This window comes from Thermobia domestica, chromosome 2, assembly GCF_964235325.1.
Source record: "Thermobia domestica chromosome 2, izTheDome1.hap1.1, whole genome shotgun sequence".
NCBI classification, from domain to species: domain Eukaryota; kingdom Metazoa; phylum Arthropoda; class Insecta; order Zygentoma; family Lepismatidae; genus Thermobia; species Thermobia domestica.
This window is the reverse complement of record NC_137455.1, coordinates 370,613,812-370,626,604: the sequence shown is the minus strand read 5'-3', so window position 1 is coordinate 370,626,604 and position 12,793 is coordinate 370,613,812. Positions and strand designations below refer to the sequence as shown.

The 12,793-nt window shown below is 38.3% G+C and overlaps 1 protein-coding gene across 1 annotated transcript in view; it reads right to left on the bottom strand.

Moving 5' to 3' along the window:
- The window catches only part of LOC145678840 (synaptic vesicle glycoprotein 2B-like), a 138,284-nt gene extending 126,016 nt beyond the window's left edge, over positions 1–12,268 (bottom strand). The window contains exon 1 of the mRNA XM_081749399.1: positions 12,120–12,268. The gene's annotated coding sequence lies outside the window, so the exon portion shown is untranslated. The remainder of the gene's footprint in view (positions 1–12,119) is intronic.
- Positions 12,269–12,793: the final 525 nt, after the last annotated feature.

The following is a 12,793-nucleotide window of genomic DNA, read 5'->3' as shown; positions in this document are numbered from 1 at the left end:
AAAACTAAGTGGGGCTGCCTAAGTGGTAGCCCCCGACCATGTCCAATTCAATCACAAATTGTCGCAATCGTTTGTACATTGTTTTTACAGAATTGTTCAGGTAAAATTTTCGTTTGTACACAATTAGGGGCTCCGCCAGAACGAAAACAAACTGGGGGCTCTCTAAGTGGTAGCTTCCCACCAACATGTCCAATTGAATCACAAATTTTCGTAATCGTTTGTACATCGTTTGTACAGAAATATGCATGCGTAATTTTCATTTGTACACAATTAATGGCGCCGCCAGAACGAAAACAAAGTGGGGCTGTCTAAATGGTAGCCCCCACCATATCCAATTCAATCACAAATTATATCAATCGCTTGTACATCATTTGCACAGAAATGTGCAGGCGAAATTTTCGTTTGTACTCTATTAGGGGCGCCGCCAGAACGAAAACAATGTGAGGGATTGTATAAATGGTAGAAGCATTAAAAAAATGTGTCACATTTATGGAGTATTTTTCTAACAGGACTTTGTTCACACTATTGTGTGGTTTGGTTTGTTCACACTATCGTGTGATTCACTATATTGATCTTATCCTAACGATGATGGAATTAAATGTTTTTTTTTTTTGTTTTTTATATTTATATTTATACTTACAATCATTATTGCTGAGTTAGTTTTTCACTCCTCGGCTCTTATTATTAAACTTATTCATTATTTCTTACGTGAACTCAATCCTTATGAGAAAAATGTATTTTTTTATTTCTATCTTGCGCAGAAACCGTTATTCTCATCTCGAACAGGAAATTGATAAGTGGAAGATATAACAAATTCACAAAGTAGACTGTTAAAGGGAAAATTATAACACAGTATTTTGTTTTATTTGATCATCTTCATTAAACTCATTTTGCAGAAACTATAGAATGCATGGTGAAGTATTTTGGTGCATTCAGCATTCTGATTTACGAGTAGAGTTGCTAACTGGCCGGTATTTGCTGTAATTTTGATTAAGGCCGGTGACCAGTACAAACTTCTTATTAGACCCCTTCTGACCGGTATTTTGGAATCTGCAATCCAGAATATAACATTGAACATCGAAATTTTTCAACAGTGCCTTTACAAACACAAATTTCCGTTGTATTATACATTATCGATATTTTTTTAACGTATGGCAGGTTTTTTTTATTTATTTAACATAACAAATTTGATAACACTTATATTTTATTGTAAAAGAATTTTATTCATTTATTGAGAGTAGAAAATGACTTTTTAAAGCAATTTCCTTTGTTTGAAGTGAAGTTTATAGAATAAATTTCATTTTATGAATCAACTATTGTTACATAAAGATTAATATCCAGTATTATTCATCTGTTTCGATAATTTTAAACAAGTGACAATTGCTGGTAAATACAATAACGATCAATACAGTCTTCAGTTTCTCATTTGTACAGAGAATTTTGAGGGTGTGCCGGTAATCTTGTTTTCCTGAGTTGGCAACCTATTTACGAGGTTTTGTTTCAACTCTGCTACGTAGTGGCTCCGTACTGACACTCCGCATGCAAATAAGTATGTAAGGCTACCATACGCCCCGGTTTCTTAAAATTTGTCCCGGTGTGCAGAAAGTTTCCTTCTTGTCCTTTTTTTCTTTATTATTATTATTAATTACATATGAAAATTTCTGAAAAGATAATAAAATCGACTTATTCCTTTTGCTTTCAATTCCGACAATACTATAGGAACAATTTCATTCTAATCTTTATTATTATTGCAATCGCTGCTTTCCCGGATATAACATGCAATGTTTAAATCCTCCTAAGTAGCACTCTTATCACTAAAAGTAAGAATGTATACCCCGAGGTGGCAACAAATTCTTGTGACGTTGCAGACCAGCCCCGAAAACACATTTTTTTTCTGCTTCAGAAAAACAATTATGCAAATTGCTTTCTTTTAGTTCGCATTTTAGGTTAACAAAAATAAATCAGCCTATTGAAATTTTGAAACAACTTCATAAATCTGGATATTTTTCTTTATAGACATGTAGAGCATGTAAAGGTGGTATGCGTAATAATATTGAAAATATAATTTTTGCCTAAATATTGTATGTTCACTGATTGCGTTTATATTGTATAACAGCTTCTAGCTTCTATAATAATTTTTAGCACTGTTGATTAAGTATGGACAGTGGCGTATTTACGATTTTGTTTCGGGAGGGGCTTTGCTAACTTCCGGGGGTGCTTTGCCTGAAAATGTGAAAATTCTGCAAGATATTTCATATACTTTACTATAGTAAGTAAGATTTCGGTGGGGGGCTTGAGCCGGAAGCCCTCCCCTTAAATACGCCACTGAGTATGGACTATATTAATACATTATTTTAAGTTGTATAACTAGTGCGATACTGTAGTAAAATTCGAAAGATAAAATTAATACAAAATGCAATATTTACTAGTAATTTGTAAGATGTCCCGTTTTTTTCTGTTTTCAAAAAGTATGGTAGCCTTAAAGTATGCTAAACCATACAAAATAAATTGTACTGTAAATAGTACCCCTCTGATAGTGCTCTCAAACGGGTCGGGTTGTCGGTTCGGGTCAGTCGGGTTAGCTCGTGTCGGGTTGTCGGGTCGGGTCAGTCGGGTTAGCTCATGTCGGGTCACTCGGGTCGGGTCGTCACATTCTTCACTTATTTTCTATACGGAATACTATAAAGAGCTTTGTTGTGGAATTCAATTCGAAGTTGGTGAATGAATGATAAATGTGACTAATTGAAGGTGAAATAGTAATAAAATTTTAATTTTACCCTATATTAACTAATTGGTATTGTAATTGTAATTAATATTACTACTGACTTTTTTCCTTTCTGCGTTTCTATGTCAAGTTAAATGTCACATTAAGTGAAATTGAAAGGAAATATCTAGTTAACGTCCCACGTTATGCACCAACGCTAAGAGAGACAGTGATGATGAGAAATAATTGAAGTGGTTGAATGAAGAAAGTGGGAGGAAATGGGAGAACACCGAAAAAACCCATGCACATGGGGTTTGTCCACCAGAAAACTTACTTGGTACGAGCTGGAATCAATACCCATGGACCTTCGGGTCAAACATCTGCCTTTGGGCAGGACACATTATTATTATTATTATTATTATTATTATTATTATTATTATTATTATTATTATTATTATTATTATTATTATTATTATTATTATTATTATAACTTTAAGAGTGCCCAAGAAAGTTCCGCCGCCTTTTCACCAACACCTTCGAACATTGGTATGTAACCTAAGACGTACCTGGAATATCAAAAATCGTCTCCATCAGCCTCGACGACCTTCTGAAAACGTTCTGGAAGGCCATGGATTCCATCGCAGTCGAACTTGGTGGGACGTGAAGTGAAGAAGGTATCAAGTGCATATTGAACCTCTTCTAGCTGTTTGAATTGGCGTTCTCTAAGGTGATTGTCCAAGGAATGGAACAGGTGATAATCGGACGGTACAATGTCCGTGGAGTATGGCGGATCCAATAGTGTTTTCCATCCAAGGCGTAGAATGATGTACTGGGTCATTTTAGCCATGTGGGGCTTAGCGTTGCCTTGTAACAAGAGGACCCCTTTGCGATTCAGAACTGCTGGATCCAGACAGTACACAGTTGCATTGATGATCTGACCAGCTGGTAGCAGTTTCCGATGGACGATGCCTCGAGCAGTCCACAAAATGCACAGGAGAACCTTATTCTGGCGTAGTGCTGGCTTGGGCTGTTTTCGAACCGGTTCATGGGATGCTAACCAACAATGACGGCGCCGTGGAGCTTCGTACAGGACCCACTTCCCATCACATGTCAACACCCTGTCCAGAAATTGCTCCTTCCTCAGACGAGACACCAAAGAAACACAGGTGTCTGCTCGCGTTGCTTTCTGGCTCCAAGTCAAATCATTTAGGACCTATCAACCCAACTTGCAGTGCTTCCCAAGTTGATGGTGGTGGTGCCGAATGGTTTCTCCACTTACACTGAAAGGTAGTACCAGTTCCTCACATGTCTGTCTTCGCCTCAATTGCTGCCCGAAGATCTTTATTTTGAACATCTGTTTGTCTTCCGGCACGTGGTGCGTCTTCGAGTGTTTCGTCACCGTCCTTAAACCGTCATACCACTGCACTCTCCGCGTAGTCACGACACCCTCACCAAAGGCCTGTCATAACTTCCGCCCCGCGGTGCAGCAATTTGAACTCGTACAGCAAACAAGCCCTTATGACGCTTTGTGAAGGCCCCATGTTCACTCAGTCCTTACGCACCTTCACGGTGTATCTGAACAGCCACAACCAAGTAGTATGTTGGATATACTTACTAGTGTTGCTCACGAGACCTGGTTTGGGGCATTCTCGTTTCGAAAATGTGTCGTGAAGGTAGTCTCGTCTGGAAAAGTGCATATGTTTCTATTGAAAGAGCTCTGTCTAATCTCGTACCCTTTCATGAAAATTCTGTTTCGTCTCGTCTCGTCCAACAACTGACCTTCACCTTATATCCATTCGCATTCAACTCACGGTGTGAGGGCCAATTGAACACAGACCTCCACAAAGAGACAGAACTTTCTTGGTCACCTTCAGATTATTATTATTATTATTATTATTATTATTATTATTATTATTATTATTATTATTATTATTGCTGGGGTAGTGATTTGACTTTCTCCGCAATAAAATACTTGCTAATTTTATATAACGTTGCAAATATCTTCTAGATAATTTAATCAAGAAAAAATAAAAGGTAATTCCCTACAGAATGATATTTCAGTGCAATTAGTTCCTTATGATTCTATCAGACAGCAACGCTGTTTTTAAATAGAAAAATCGGAATGTTAACGTGATGAAATTGTTGTTTGTTACAGAGCAAAAAATATTAAAAGAAGTTCTATATACATTCCTTACTAGAAAATAATGTTGTCTTCAGAACTTTTATTCTTTTAGCCTTCAGAACTTGTCTTCAGAACTCAGTCAAATTTTATTTTGACTTTCGAACTTGATTGCCTAAATTTTAACCTTGGAAATTTGGATGTGGAGTAAAATAAAGAAGGTTAGCAGGGTAGAGAGGAAAACGAATTAGGAAATGCTGAAAAAATGCAAGAGACGAGAGCAATATTAGACGATATAAGGAAGCGAAAAATGGACGGATCACAAGCTTTGATCTTGCTAAGGGATTGCATTCTGAGGAATGTAGTAAAGGGGGTAATATCAGGAGAGCGAGAGTGTGTAAGAAGGTTGGAATTGATAGATTGTAATAAGGAGGGTGGTACTTTATGTTGGGTTGCGAGGCAGATATTAGCGGGAAATCGCAAAAATGGAAGCTTCTTACCTAGTTCACGGAAACTGGCCTGTTTATTAATGGGAGAACACTGAGGAGGAGGAGGAGGATAATTATACTACAAGTAAAAAAACCGAAACAATGGTTTATGCATAAGAATTGGTCAGCATTTTTTTTTCTGGTGGCAGTTTTGTAAAGTTCTAGCTCTCTCAAACTGGTTAGATTGTAAGGTCAAGTCACTCGGGTCGGTTATCGGGTTAAGTCACCTCGGGTTGGTTCACTCGGGTCACTTTGGGTCGGGCCAATCGGGTCAGCTCGGGTCGGGTTGTCGGGTCGGGTCAGTCAATTTGGGTCACGGGTGGCGTCGGGTCGGTCTTCAACACATATAATTTCCACGAAAATTACAAAATACCACGGTTTATACCTCATTGGACTTCCAATAAAACGTTTTCAATGATGTGTACACCATGTCACCATTTTTGTATGAGGGAATGTCTAGAGGGATTTTGTGGGAATTTGATGGAATGTAGATTCCTGTGTGTGTGTGTGTGTGTGTGTATGTATGTATGTGTGTGATACCTTACAGGATACAAGATGTCGAGGAAGTGTGTAAATAAACCGAACAATTTCTGTTATGTATGTGGGGACCTGATATTTAAATCACAACGTCGATGTTTTACTCCACTTGTGAGGAAGTGTTGCTGTGTAGTTATATTTTGGTTGCTGTGTAGGAGACCAGGATAAGAACTGGGTTCCTCACTACATTTGTTGTACTTGCGTGAAACGTCTGACTGGGTGGGCAAATGGTGGACGAAACATGAACTTCGCAGTACCGATGATATGGAGGGAACCAAAAGATCATTCTTCAGACTGCTACTTTTGTATGACACAGATAAATGAAATAAGCAGTAAATCTAACCACACAGTACAGTACCCTAATTTGCATCAGCAATTAGGCCAGTTCCACACAGTGCAGAATTACCTGTACCGGTACCTCCTTCTCATCTTACGGTAAATGAGGATTACGTACTTGAGGCAACTATTGAAGTTCCAAATGAAGATGATGATCCTACTTATGTAGGAAGCACATCTACATTGGATTCCCATCTGATAACTCCGGGTGAACTAAATGACCTCATACGGGATTTAAAACTCTCCAATACACAGACAGAACTTCTTGATTCTAAACTTAAGGCTGGAATCTGCTCCATCGTGACACTAAAGTGTGTATTTTTCGAAACCTTCATACAGAGTTTCAAAACTACTATTCTCAAGAAAATGATTTAGTGTATTGTAATAATGTTTGTGCTGTGATGGATAGACTTGGACATGCACATATAAGTACAGAGTGGAGATTGCTTATTGGCTTTTTGAAAACTAGTTTTAAGGCTGTCCTTTTGCACAATAGCAACAAATTTCCTTCAGTGCCTTTGGCTTATGCAACTAATATGAAGGAAACCTATGAAAACATCGAAATAGTGTTAGAAAAAATTCAGTATGAGAAATACAAGTGGACCGTTTGCTGTGATTTACAAGTCATTTCTTTGTTAATGGGTTTGCAGCTTGGTTATACGAAATATTGTTGTTTCCTCTGCGAATGGGACAGCAGGAATAAAGCGGAACATTACATCAAGAAGGAATGGCCAACGCATGTATTAACTCCTGGACAGAAGAATGCTGTTTATTCCTCACTGGTGAGCCCTGATTAGATAATTCTACCTCCTCTTCACATAAAGTTGGGGCTCTTAAAAAACTTTGTTAGGACAATGGACAAAAGTAATGCAGGATCTTGTTACCTCAAGGAAAAAATTCCTCGGGTTAGTGAAGCTAGGGATTTTTGTAGACCCCCAAATAAGATGTTTGATTCGTGACCAAAAATTTGAGGATCTCTTAACTCTGGTTGAGAAAGCAGCTTGGTGTCCATTTAAATGTTTAACAGAGAATTTTTTAGGAAACAAGAAAGCCCCAAATTACCGTGAAATTGTGAGTGATTTCCGGCAATCATTCAATGAAATGGGTTGCAACATGTCCCTTAAAGTTCACTTTCTAGACTCCCACCTGCATTTCTTTCCTGAAAAGCTTGGTGCTATTAGTGATGAGTATGGGGAACATTTTCATCAGGACATTTCCTGCATGGAGAAGAGGTACCAGTGACAGTGTAGTTCAAAAATGCTAGCTGATTACTGTTGGACACTTAAAAGAGATGTTCCAGAAACCAAACACAGAAGAAAGTCGACAACTAAAACATATTAGTTGAGGTAAGTAAGTGCACATTTATTAAGAAGATACCACTCACTTCTTTTGTATTATTTATTAAGTAGATATAAAATGGTGACACGGTGTATACATCATTGAAAATATGTTTTATTTCAAATCCAATAAGATATAAACCGTGCTTATATTGTAATTTTCGTGGAAGTTACATGTGATTTTATCTGCACTAATGAATATTGTAAAATGAACAGTACACATAGCATATTTTTTATATAAATATGTTTATTTCTCTAGATAGAATAATGCTATTCTTATGAAACTTAGAGGGCTTACTAAGTATAAATCAGGCTAACATACAATATAATTTGTGCGTTTATATACCTAAGGTACCCAAGCTACAAGTATGAAAATGGTTTAAAAAAAAGAAAAAAAGAAAAAGAACAGAAATTTGAGGGGAAATTTTCCGAAAACACCTCTGTCACGGGAAAACTGAGGGTGATGGAGAAAAACTGATTGCAGATTCGAATTCTACGTGAAAAGTACTATTAGAATCAGGCATTTTCTTCCGTGTACCAGAGAAAAAGATTTTTTTTTCAACTAGTGCAATAGGAACCATTTTCAAACTCATCAACCGTTATTCCAACCGGTTAATGTTGATCGCAGATATTAAAAATACTCACATCCGTATATTATTTAATACAAACGAAAATTTTACCTGCACATTTCTGCACAAACGATGTATAAACGATCGCGACAATTTCTGGTTCAATCGAACATGGTGGGGCTAGCACTCAGACAACTCCCCTTTTTTTCGTTCTGTCCACGCATCTGATAGCTTAGAAAAAAAAAATTCGCCTGAGCATTACTGCTCAAACGATGTGCAAACAATTGAGATGATTTTCTTTTGAATCGGACGTAGGGGATGGTACCAATTAGGTAGCCTATACTTTCTTATCGTTTTGGCGCGCCCGCAATTGTGTACAAACGAAAATTTCGCCTGCAAATTTCTGTACAAAACCGGAACAAACAAGTGCGACAGTTTGTGGTTAAATTCGACGTGATGGGAGGCCTATCAATTAGAGAGCCCATAGTTTGTTATCGTTTTGGCGGAGCCACATTTATGTGCAAACGAAAATTTCAGCTGCACATTTATTATGTACAAAAACGTACAAACAAGTGCGACAGTTTGTGGTTGAATTGAACATGGTGGGAGGGCTAACATTTAGACAACCCCCACTTTGTTTTCGTTCTGGCGGCGCCCCTAATTGTGTACAAACGAAAATCTCGCCTGCACATTTCTTTATAACTATATTCAAACGATTGCGACAATTTGTGATTCAATTGCACATGGTGGGAGGGCTACCATTTAGAGCCCCCCCTTTGTTTTCGTTCTGAGGGCGCCCCTAATTGTGTACAAACGAAAATTTTGCCTGCATATTTCTGTACAAACGATGTACAAACGATTGCGACAATTTGTGATTGAATTGAACATGGTGATTGGGCTATCACTTAGAAAGCCCCCCACTTTGTTTTCGCCCTGGCGGCGCCCCTAATTATGTACAAACAAAAATTTTGCTTGCACATTTCTGTACAAACGATGTACAAACGATTGCGACAAATTGTGATTGAATTGGACATGGTGGGGGGCTATCACTTAAACAGCCTCCACTTTGTTTTCGTTCTGGCGGCGCCCTTAATTATGTACAAACAATAATTTAGCCTGCACATTCCTGTACAAACGATATACAAACGATTGTGACAATTTGTGATTGAATTGGAAATGGGAGGGGCTACCATTGAGACAGCCCTCACATTGTTTTCGTTCTGGCGACGCCCCTAATAGTGTACAAACGAAAATTTGGCCTGCACATTTCTGTACAAACAATGTACAAACGATTGCGATACTTTGTGATTCAATTGGACATCGTGGGGGGAGCTACCACTCAGACAGCTCTCCACTTTGTTTTCGTTCTGGCGGCGCCCCTAAGTTTGTTCAAACAAACATTTCGCCTGCACATTTCTGTACAAACGATGCACAAACGAATGCGACAACTTGTGATTGAATTGGACATGGTGTGGGGCTACCACTTAGACAGCCCCAATTTTTTTATGTTCTGGCGGCGCCCTTAATTATGTACAAACGAAAATTTCGCGTGCACATTTCTGTACAGACGAAGTACAAACGATTGCGACAATTTGTGATTGAATAGGACATGGTCGGGGGCTACCACTTAGACAGCCCCCAATTTTTTTCGTTCTGGCGGCGCCCCTAATTGCGTGCGAACATACATTTCGCCTGCACATTTCTGCACAAACGAAGTACAAACAATTTCGACAATTTGTGATTCAATTGGACATGGTGAGGGGGCTACCACTTAAACAGCCCCCATTTTTTTCTGTTCTGGCGGCGCCCCTAATTGTGTACAAACAAAAATTTCGCCTGCACATTTCTGTACAAAGGAAGTACACACGATTGCGACAATTTGTGATTCAACTGGACATGGTGGGAGGGGCTACCACTTAGGCATCCCCGACTTTGTTTTCGTTCTGGCGGCGCCCCTAATTGTGTAAAACAAAAATTTCGCCTGCACATTTCTGTACAAACGATGTACAAAACGATTGCGACAATTTGTGATTGAAGTGGACATGGTGGGGGGGCTACTATTTGGACAGCCCCCACTTTGGTTTTGTTCTGACGGCGCCCCTAATTGTGTACAAACAAAAATTTCGCCTTCACATTTCTGTAGAAACAATGTACAAATGATTGCGACAATTTGTGCTTGAATAGGACATGTTGTTGGGGGGCTACCATTTAGACAGCCCCCACTTTGTTTTCGTTCTGACGGCGCCCCTAATTGTCTACAAACGAAAATTTCGCCTGCACATTTGTGTACAAACGATTGAGACCATTTCCGATTGAGTCTGATAAGGGGGGGGGGCTGTCTAAATGGACGTCTCCTTTTCACCTCTACTGTAATTAAGTTCTTCCTCGAGAAAATCTGTAATCAACACTGTCAGTAGCTACGTCCTCGACTAATATACCTTAACAAGTACAGCTTTATTTTCGTATATTTTTCAACAGTTAACCAATTTAAAACTATCGCAAACAAGAATATGTAGTCAACTTCTTAAATACTTCGCTCGCCGAAACACGTTCAGCGCGTGCAACAAGCAAAAACAACATGTTTGGCGTCTCACAAATGGAAAAGGGGAAAAAAAGAGAAGGAAAAGCAGCACGGCAGTGCCTTATCGCAGTCAGAGCTGACAACATAGTTTCGGTCGTCACTAACGCGAATAGACCTACTAGCGGTGTACAAGAGTTATACAGTTACAATATACGTCGTGCCACAGTAGCGCTACAGGCGGAATGTGCACGAACTACAAATGAATATGTTCCCTTACAAGCATCAGTCACTGTTGCACCCTCTTTACATTCTACACATCCTTTTTTCTCCCACTTTTTGACCTTGACAAGCAGAAGTACCAGGCTTTCCGAGTTCACAACCATAAACTGTTTGTGTACAGAGTACGTTTTCAGTTCTTCGAATGACTGTGCGCGCGAAGAACAAGGGTGATGATCGGGCTACCGTATACGGAAGTCAGTAACACCCGGTTGCAATAATAAATGTAAAATACAAATATAGAGCCTTGACAATGCCGTGAGGATGAATATATATATATATATATATATATATATATATATATATATATATATATATCCTTCTCCCTCACTCCTAAGTTGCACCATAAAAGTGAAATGAAGAAATCATCCCAGGCCCAAACCTTGTTGACAAGCCAATTGTTTCCCCTTCCCAAACATATCTTCAATGTTCAAATATGTTGCTACTGTAGACCCTGATTTCACCCCCTTCAAGTGGTTTTAGGTAAAAATGTTGAGATCAAAGTTTTAGCTCTGCATGAGCTGGAGACGTCCAGCAATTTTCAATTGGTAGGACAAATACGTGAAAAATTCAAAACAACGTAAACGCCTAAAATCGAAAAAAAAAAATGTAAAATGGCGGCAGCCGCTGCGTCGCCATGGGATGTTATAAAAATAATAATAATAATAATTAATTGTGGTTTTGAAACATTCATGAAACAATTAGATTGTTTTTGAAAAGATCGAGCGGCAATTTTTCCTTTTTCTCGATCACTTAACACCCCTTTTTTTCCTTTCTTTCACTTTAAGTTCCAAGTTTATGCTCTTCAGGCTGAGAGAGACGGATGATTAAGGCAAGTGAATGATGATGCAAGAATTTGTGGAATGAGATTGTGGGAGGAAATGAGAGTATCCCCAGAAAATTCACAGATACGTTGTCCACCGCAAACTTACTTTGCCGGGGATCGAATCAAGGACCCACGCACCAGAGATAAGCGCTCTACCAGTGGGCTACCGTGTCCCTGCGTGTAGTATCACATAGCAACGAGAAAGTTACATTATTTCTTTGACAAGACGTTGATATGCTAATCAGAAGATCAGAGTTACACCAGTAATCACGGTCTATATTTGAATTCCAAACATTCGAGGTCGATAAGTTTTACACCAATTGAAAATAAACTTCTTTGTTTCAGAAAGTTATGTGTGCTAATACTTGACTTGAATGTAAGAAGCCCAAATGTGCTATCTACTTACCTAATAGGTTGTCTCAATATTTTTTGATCAAAGTGTGATTGCAAAATATCGTCAATTCTTGTAGAAATAAAGACTTCGTAAATCAATGCATTAAAATCCATTTTGCCTATCATGTCTGGACACCGCACACAATTGATTAAACGATCAACCCAACTATGCGATAACTATTTTATTTATGATGCAGCTAGTCACGAATCGAGATAACGCACGCTTTTCAGGTAGTTCATTTGTTTACCTGTTTGAGCACGCGTTCACTAGGAGTCGCATCAGATCTTGACCTTGAACAATAAATATTAACGAGTGAACGCTGTCTAATGAAAAGCGAATATAATCATAAAACTTGATAATACAATATGAAGTAAAACTGAAAGCTATCACTAGGCGAATCTATCTGCTACTCTGAGACAGTATTGAATTCAAGCATGTACAAGAGGGGGGCTGAGCCCCCTAGAATATATATATATATATATGCATTGAAATGTTTGTTTTTTTTCCTGCTTATTTTTTGGGAAAGAAAAGTCTTAAAAGCAAAAATTTTTGTTTTTATAAAGAAAATTACAAATTAAACATAACTTTCTTACAAGGCTGTCTATAATCTTTATTATAAATTAACAAGAAATGTTACAGTTTCGGAAGTATATCACTTCCTTCTTCAGACTACTATTTCAACTGAA